Here is a 9,131-nt window from a genome sequence, read left to right on the forward strand (position 1 = left end):
AAACAAGAAAAAAGTCAAATAAATAACCTAACTCTACACCTAAAGCAACTAGAAAAGGAAGAAGTGAAGAACCCCAGGGTTAGTAGAAGGAAAGAAATCTTAAAAATTAGGGCAGAAATAAATGCAAAAGAAACAAAAGAGACCATAGCAAAAATCAACAAAGCCAAAAGCTGGTTCTTTGAAAGGATAAATAAAATTGACAAACCATTAGCCAGACTCATCAAGAAACAAAGGGAGAAAAATCAAATCAATAAAATTAGAAATGAAAATGGAGAGATCACAAGAGACAACACAGAAATACAAAGGATCATAAGAGACTACTATCAACAATTATATGCCAATAAAATGGACAACGTGGAAGAAATGGACAAATTTTTAGAAAAGTACAATTTTCCAAAACTGGACCAGGAAGAAATAGAAAATCTTAACAGACCCATCACAAGCATGGAAATTGAAACTGTAATCAAAAATCTTCCAGCAAACAAAAGCCCAGGTCCAGACGGCTTCACAGCTGAATTCTATCAAAAATTTAGAGAAGAGCTAACACCTATCCTGCTCAAACTTCCAGAAAATTGCAGAGGAAGGTAAACTTCCAAACTCATTCTATGAGGCCACCATCACCCTAATACCAAAACCTGACAAAGATCCCACAATAAAAGAAAACTACAGGCCAATATCACTGATGAACATAGATGCAAAAATCCTTAACAAAATTCTAGCAATCAGAATCCAACAACACATTAAAAAGATCATACACCATGACCAAGTGGGCTTTATCCCAGGGATGCAAGGATTCTTTAATATCTGCAAATCAATCAATGTAATACACCACATTAACAAATTGAAAAATAAAAGCCATATGATTATCTCAATAGATGCAGAGAAAGCCTTTGACAAAATTCAACACCCATTTATGATAAAAACTCTCCAGAAAGCAGGAATAGAAGGAACATACCTCAACATAATAAAAGCTATATATGACAAACCCTCAGCAAACATTATCCTCAATGGTGAAAAATTGAAAGCATTTCCTCTAAAGTCAGGAACAAGACAAGGGTGCCCACTTTCACCATTACTATTCAACATAGTTTTGGAAGTTTTGGCCACAGCAATCAGAGCAGAAAAAGAAATAAAAGGAATCCAAATTGGAAAAGAAGAAGTAAAACTCTCACTATTTGCAGATGACATGATCCTCTACATAGAAAACCCTAAAGACTCCACCAGAAAATTACTAGAACTAATCAATGATTATAGTAAAGTTGTAGGATATAAAATCAACACACAGAAATCCCTTGCATTCCTATACACTAATAATGAGAAAACAGAAAGAGAAATTAAGGAAACAATTCCATTCACCATTGCAACGGAAAGAATAAAATACTTAGGAATATATCTACCTAAAGAAACTAAAGACCTATATATAGAAAACTATAAAACACTGGTGAAAGAAATCAAAGAGGACACTAATAGATGGAGAAATATGCCATGTTCATGGATTGGAAGAATCAATATAGTGAAAATGAGTATACTACCCAAAGCAATTTATAGATTCAATGCAATCCCTATCAAGCTACCAACGGTATTCTTCACAGAGCTAGAACAAATAATTTCACAATTTGTATGGAAATACAAAAAACCTCGATTAGCCAAAGCTATCTTGAGAAAGAAGAATGGAACTGGAGGAATCAACCTACCTGACTTCAGGCTCTACTACAAAGCCACAGTCATCAAGACAGTATGGTACTGGCACAAAGACAGAAATATAGATCAATGGAACAAAATAGAAAGCCCAGAGATAAATCCATGCACATATGGACACCTTATCTTTGACAAAGGAGGCAAGAATATACAATGGATTAAAGACAATCTCTTTAACAAGTGGTGCTGGGAAAACTGGTCAACCACTTGTAAAAGAATGAGACTAGAACAGTTTCTAACACCATACACAAAAATAAACTCAAAATGGATTAAAGATCTAAACGTAAGACCAGAAACTATAAAACTCCTAGAGAACATAGGCAAAACACTTTCCGACATACATCACAGCAGGATCCTCTATGACCCACCTCCCAGAATATTGGAAATAAAAGCAAAAATAAACAAATGGGACCTAATTAAACTTAAAAGCTTCTGCACAACAAAGGAAACTATTAGCAAGGTGAAAAGACAGCCTTCAGAATGGGAGAAAATAATAGCAAATGAAGCAACCGACAAACAACTAATCTCAAAAATATACAAGCAACTCCTACACCTCAATTCCAGAAAAATAAATGACCCAATCAAAAAATGGGCCAAAGAACTAAATAGACATTTCTCCAAAGAAGACATACAGATGGCTAACAAACACATGAAAAGATGCTCAACATCACTCACTATCAGAGAAATGCAAATCAAAACCACTATGAGGTACCATTTCATGCCAGTCAGAATGGCTGTGATCCAAAAGTCTACAAGCAATAAATGCTGGAGAGGGTGTGGAGAAAAGGGAACCCTCTTACACTGTTGGTGGGAATGCAAATTAGTACAGCCACTATGGAGAACAGTGTGGAGATTCCTTAAAAAAACTGGAAATAGAACTGCCTTATGATCCAGCAATCCCACTGCTGGGCATACACACTGAGGAAACCAGAAGGGAAAGAGACACGTGTACCCCAATGTTCATCACAGCACTGTTTATAATAGCCAGGACATGGAAGCAACCTACATGCCCATCAGCAGATGAATGGATAAGAAAGTTGTGGTACATATACATAATGGAGTATTACTCAGCCATTAAAAAGAATTCATTTGAATCAGTTCTAATAAGATGGATGAAACTGGAGCCTATTATACAGAGTGAAGTAAGCCAGAAAGAAAAACACCAATACAGTATACTAACACATATATATGGAATTTAGAAAGATGGTAACAATAACCCTGTATACGAGACAGCAAAAGAGACACTGATGTATAGAACAGTCTTTTGGACTCTGTGGGAGAGGGAGAGGGTGGGAAGATTTGGGAGAATGGCATTGAAACATGTATACTATCATGTATGAAACGAGTCGCCAGTCCAGATTCGATGCACGATACTGGATGTTTGGGGCTGGTGCACTGGGACGACCCAGAGGGATGGTATGGGGAGGGAGGAGGGAGGAGGGTTCAGGATGGGGAACACATGTATACCTGTGGTGGATTCGTTTCGATATTTGGCAAAACCAATACAATATTGTAAAATTTAAAAATAAAATAAAATTAAAAAAAAAAAAAGGCAGAGGAACCAGAGATCAAATTGCCAACATTTGTTGGATCATCAAAAAAGCAAGAGAATGCCTGAAAAACATATACTTCTGCTTTATTGATTATGCCAAAGCCTTTGTCTGTGTGGATCACAACAAACTGGAAAATTATTTAAGATATGGGAATACCAGACCACCTTAACTTGCCTCCTGAGAAATCTGTATGCAGGTCAAGAAGCAAGACTTAGAACCGGACATAGAACAACAGAGTGGTTCCAAATGTTGAAAGGAGTACGTCAAGGCTGTATATCGTCACCCTATTTATTTAACTTATGCATAGAGTACATCATGCAAAATGCCAGGCTGGATGAAGCACAAGCTGGAAAAAAGATTTCAGGGAGAAATATCATTAACCTCAGATATGCAGATGACACCACATTTATGGCAGAAATCGAAGAGGAACTAAAGAGCCTCTTGATGAAAGTGAAAGGGGAGAGTGAAAAAGCTGATTTAAAACTCACCATTCCAAAAACTAAGATCATGGCATCCGGTCCCTTCACTTCATGGCAAATAAATGGGGAAACAATGGAAACAGTGAGAGACTTTATTTTCTTGGGCTCCAAAATCACTGCAGATGGTGACTGCAGCCATGAAATTAAAAGATGCTTGCTCCTTGGAAGAAAAGCTATGATCAACCTAGACAGTGTATTAAAAAGTAGAGACATTACTTTGTCAACAAATGTCCATCTAGTCAAAACTATGATTTTTCCAGTAGTCATGTATGGATGTGAGAGTTGGACCATGAAGAAAGCTGATCGCCGAAGAATTGATGCTTTTGAACTGTGGCATTGGAGAAGACACTTGAGAATCCTTTGGACAGCAAGGAGATTCAACCAGTCAATCCTAAAGAAAATCAGTCCTGAATATTCATTGGAAGGACTGATGCTGAAGCTGAAACCAATACTTTGGCCACCTGATGCAAAGAACTGACTCACTGGAAAAGACCCTGATGTTGGGAAAGATTGAAGGCAGGAGGAGAAGGAGATGACAAACGATGAAATGGTTGGATGGCATCACCGACTCGATGGACATGAGTTTGAGCAATTTCCGGGAGTTGGTGATGGACAGGGAAGCCTGGCGGGCTGCAGTCCATGGGGTCACAAAGAGTCGGACATGACTGAGCAACTGAACTGAACTGATACAGATGGAATCACACTATTTTATAACCTTTAGAGATTGGCTTTTTTTTTTTTTTTCACACAGCATCATTCCCTGGGGATCCATCCAGGTTGTATCACTAGGTGGTTCCTTTTTTATTGCTGAGTGTATTCCATGGTATGGTTGTGCCATAGCTCGTTCAACCATCACTGAAAAGCATTTAGGTTGACTTACTTGAGTTTGGGGCTATTTATGAATAAAGCTGCTATGAAAATTCATGTACAGGTTTTAGTGTAAACATAAATGCTCACATTTCTTAAATGCCCAAGAGTGCAGTTGTTGACTTGTATGGTAGTTGCATATTTAGTGCTTAAAGAAACAACCAAACTGTTCTAAAGTGACTATACCATTTTACATGCCCTCCAGCAGCATCTGAGTGGTCCGCTGATCCAGTTTTCCTACTTCCTTACCAGCATTTGATGATGCCATTATTTTTTATTTTAGCTATTCTGATAAGGATGAAGTGATATTTCATTGTGGTTATAATTTCCAGTTCCCTAGTGACTAAGGAGATTGAACACCTTTTCGTGTGCTTATTGCCATCTCTATATCCTCTTTGGTGAAATGTATGTTCATGTCTTTTGCCAATTTTCTAATTGGAGTGATTTTTCTTTCTTTTTTTATTAATTCTTTTGAGAGTTCCTTATACATTCTAGATATTTCAAATCCTGAAAGATGATGCTGTGAAAGTGCTGCACTCAATATGCCAGCAAATTTGGAAAACTCAGCAGTGGCCACAGGACTGGAAAAGGTCAGTTTTTATTCCAATCCCAAAAAAGGGCAATGCCAAAGAATGCTCAAACTACCGCACAATTGCACTCATCTCACACACTAGTAAAGTAATGCTCAAAATTCTCCAAGCCAGGCTTCAGCAATACGTGAACCATGAACTTCCAGATGTTCAAGCTGGTTTTAGAAAACACAGAGGAACCAGAGACCAAATTGCCAACATCCGCTGGATCATCGAAAAAGCAAGAGAGTTCCAGTAAAACATCTATTTCTGCTTTATTGACTATGCCAAAGCCTTTGACTGTGTGGATCACAATAAACTGTGGGAAATCCTGAAAGAGATGGGAATACCAGACCACCTGACCTGCCTCTTGAGAAATTTGTATGCAGGTCAGGAAGCAACAGTTAGAACTGGACGTGGAACAACAGACTGGTTCCAAATAGGAGAAGGAGTACGTCAAGGCTGTATATTGTCACCCTGCTTATTTAACTTATATGCAGAGTACATCATGAGAAATGCTGGGCTGGAAGAAGCACAAGCTGGAATCAAGATTGCCGGGAGAAATATCAATAACCTCAGATATGCAGATGACACCACCCTTATGGCAGAAAGTGAAGAAGAACTAAAGAACCTCTTGATGAAAGTGAAAGAGGAGAGTGAAAAAGTTGGCTTAAAGCTCAACATTCAGAAAACGAAGATCATGGCATCTGGTCCCATCACTTCATGGGAAATAGATCAGGAAACAGTGGAAACAGTGTCAGACTTTATTTTTCTGGGCTCCAAAATCACTGCAGATGGTAACTGCAGCCATGAAATTAAAAGACGCTTACTCCTTGGAAGGAAAGTTATGACCAACCTAGATAGCATATTCAAAAGCAGAGACATTACTTTGCCAACAAAGGTCCATCTAGTCAAGGCTATGGTTTTTCCTGTGGTCATGTATGGATGTGAGAGTTGTACTGTGAAGAAAGCTGAGTGCTGAAGAATTGAACTGTCTTGAGAGTCCCTTGGACTGCAAGGAGATCCAACCAGTCCTTTCTGAAGGAGATGAGCCCTGGGATTTCTTTGGAAGGAATGATGCTAAAGCTGAAACTCCAGTACTTTGGCCACCTCATGCAAAGAGTTGACTCATTGGAAAAGACTCTGATGCTGGGAGGGATTGGGGGCGGGAGGAGAAGGGGATGACAGAGGATGAGATGGCTGGATGGCATCACTGACTCGATGGACGTGAGTCTGAGTGAACTCTGGGAGTTGGTGATGGACAGGGAGGCCTGGCATGCTACGATTCATGGGGTTGCAAAGAGTCGGACATGACTGAGCGATTGAACTGAACTATACATTCTAGATACTAGTCCTTTGTCAGATATGTAGTTTGCAAATATTTTCTCAGCCTTTAGCACACATGGCTTCCCCTCCCCACATACATTGCTCTTTGCACAAAATTGGAGTCTTATTAACACGGAAAAAGAGGAAATTTCTGTAATGTTGGCAATCCCTAGTGTCTGCCACATATCACTGCTCTGTAAACTTCATGTAGGCAGGTGCCATATTTGTGTTAGTCCTTGCCAAGTCTCCAGCATCTAAACAGTACCTGGCACCAAGTAGGTACTAAGTAAATGTTTTTGAAAAGTATGAAGTGACATTCAAAGTTGTACAACTGGCAGAACCAGATTAAAAAGAGAGACTAGTAATTTGGTTCTCTTTTAAACATTAAAAAAAAAAAGTAATTAGTTTCTATTTAGAAAAGAGACCAGGGAAGTGCAGAGAAGGAGGACCTTCCCAAAGAATCCAAAAATGATGGTAACTATCTATGGATCCTTCACTTTGTCCTTAAGAACTTCATCTCTTGAACACAAGTGAGTTGTCCAAGAGTTTTTTTGCAACCACATTTGTAGTCTCTGAAGAGAAGTTTTCACAATACATTGTTTCCAAGTTACATTTCTAATTAGATTTTAAACACTCCAGTGATATTTCAGCACCTTTTTAGATCACTGTCTTGGGTAATGTCTAGGCTGGTTCACCTCTTCTTTTTTAATTCAACTTTTTATTTGAAAAATTCAAAGATACAGAAAAGTTGTAAGAAAATTATAATATATTTTCTTATACATATTTCACCTTGATTTATTTAATGTTAACACTTTGCTACATTTGTTTTCTCCCTCTGTTTACATATGACATAAAATCCTCATTATTTGGGGGGAGGTTATTTCATTGAGATACAATTGACATACAGCACTGTGTAAGTTTAAAGTGTGCAATGTGATGATTTAATTATATCTATCTATCTATCTATATGGAACTTCCCTGGTGGTACGGTGGATAAGAATCTGCCTCTCAATGCAGGGGACACAGGTTTGATCCCTGGTCTGGGAAGATTCCATGTGCCTCGGAGCAACTAGGCCCATGGACCACAACCACTGAAGCCCACGCACCTACAGCCTGTGCTCCACACGAGAGGAGCCACCTCAATGAGAAGGTTGCGCATCGCAATGAACACCCAGCACAACCACAAAGAAAATAAATAGAATCATAAAAAATGATATATACATTGTAAAATTATTACTATGATAAAGTTGTTTAACACATCCATCACCTCACATAGTTACTTTTTTTTCTCCTGTGGTGAGAGCCATTAAGATTTACTCTCTCAGTGATTTTCAAATATCAATATAGTACTGTTAAGTATAATTACCAATCCTCATTATTTTTAATTCTAGTTTTCTTTCTGAACAATTTAAGAGTAAATTACAGAGATTAAAACCCTTCAACCCTAAATACAATATGTATCTCCCAAGAACAAGGAAAATCTCTTATACAACCAGAATACAGTGATCAACTTCAGGAAACTTAAAATTGCTACAGTGCTATCATCTAATTTATAGCCCATATTCAAATTTGACCTATTATCCCAATATTGCTTTTTAAAGAAACGTTTCCCACAATTCAGAATCTAACTCAGGATTGAATGATGCATTAGATGTCACGTCTCTTCAGTGTCCTGTGATCTGAGACACTTCCTCTGCCTTTCGTTTTCTTGTATGACATCGACATTTTTGAAGAATACTGGCCTGTTATTATGCAGCATTTAATTCGGGCTTGCCTGGTTGTTTCTTTATGATTAAATTTAGAGTATGCGCTTTTGGCTGGACATGAATTGGAGCAAACGCTGTGAGACAGTGAAAGACAGAGGGTCCTGGCATACTGCGGTCCATGGGGTCGCGAAGAGTCAGACACAATGTAGCAACTGAACACCAATGTGCTTTTGGCAGGGGCACTGTATATGCAATGCTGTGTCCTTTGCAGTGCATCATATCAGGAGACACCTGATTTTATTCAGTTCTCTTTTTGGTGACTGAGGCAACCGTAAAATCAGGGCAGGTTTCAAGCCCAAGTCTGCGGGACTCTAGCAATGGTCTTTTTACCCTTCCACAGTTTTGTGGTTAAACATGTTCTCAGTTACTGTGAACGGAGGGGGGTCATGCAGGCTCCCACATCTTTCTAAATCTTCTCAGTAAGGCCTCCCACTAGCTAAGTCCTGAGTATCCTTCTAATCCACACTTTAATTCTAAACAGGAACACCTCTTTGATTATTAATGGCTCTGAAATAAAGACCATGTCTTAGAAAACCAGCATCATGATGAAGATGAACACTTGCCATTCGGCAGCTCACCTTGGAAGCCACAGCTGAGCCTGATGACAGGTAAAGTAAGAGCAGTTGGCTGCCTGCCCTTGGGATAAGAAATCAAAGGGAGCCATTGTACACCCAAAGCAGGTAACCACGTGTTCTACCCATCTAGTCAAATGGAACACAGTTAAGAGTTTCTTACCTTCAGCTGACAAGAGTAGACCACACAGTAAAAGTTTTTGGAAAACTCACCCGTATTCTTGTCTCTTGCCAGCAGGTGGTTAAGAATATCAGTGCAGGCTTGCAAGGGCAGAACCCTATCCTTGGAACTGAGATAAGA

At 38.8% G+C, this 9,131-nt stretch overlaps 1 long non-coding RNA gene across 1 annotated transcript; it reads left to right on the forward strand.

Moving 5' to 3' along the window:
• The first annotated feature begins 3,154 nt into the window (after positions 1-3,154).
• Positions 3,155-7,706, forward strand: LOC147349455 (uncharacterized). Its single transcript, XR_015149836.1, has 2 exons — positions 3,155-5,187; positions 7,510-7,706. It is a non-coding gene; the product is annotated as an uncharacterized LOC147349455 (long non-coding RNA).
• Positions 7,707-9,131: the final 1,425 nt, after the last annotated feature.

Source organism: Bos grunniens, chromosome 21 (assembly GCF_055505025.1).
Source record: "Bos grunniens cultivar Pamir isolate PY7600 chromosome 21, Bosgru_T2T1.0, whole genome shotgun sequence".
Lineage (NCBI taxonomy): Eukaryota > Metazoa > Chordata > Mammalia > Artiodactyla > Bovidae > Bos > Bos grunniens.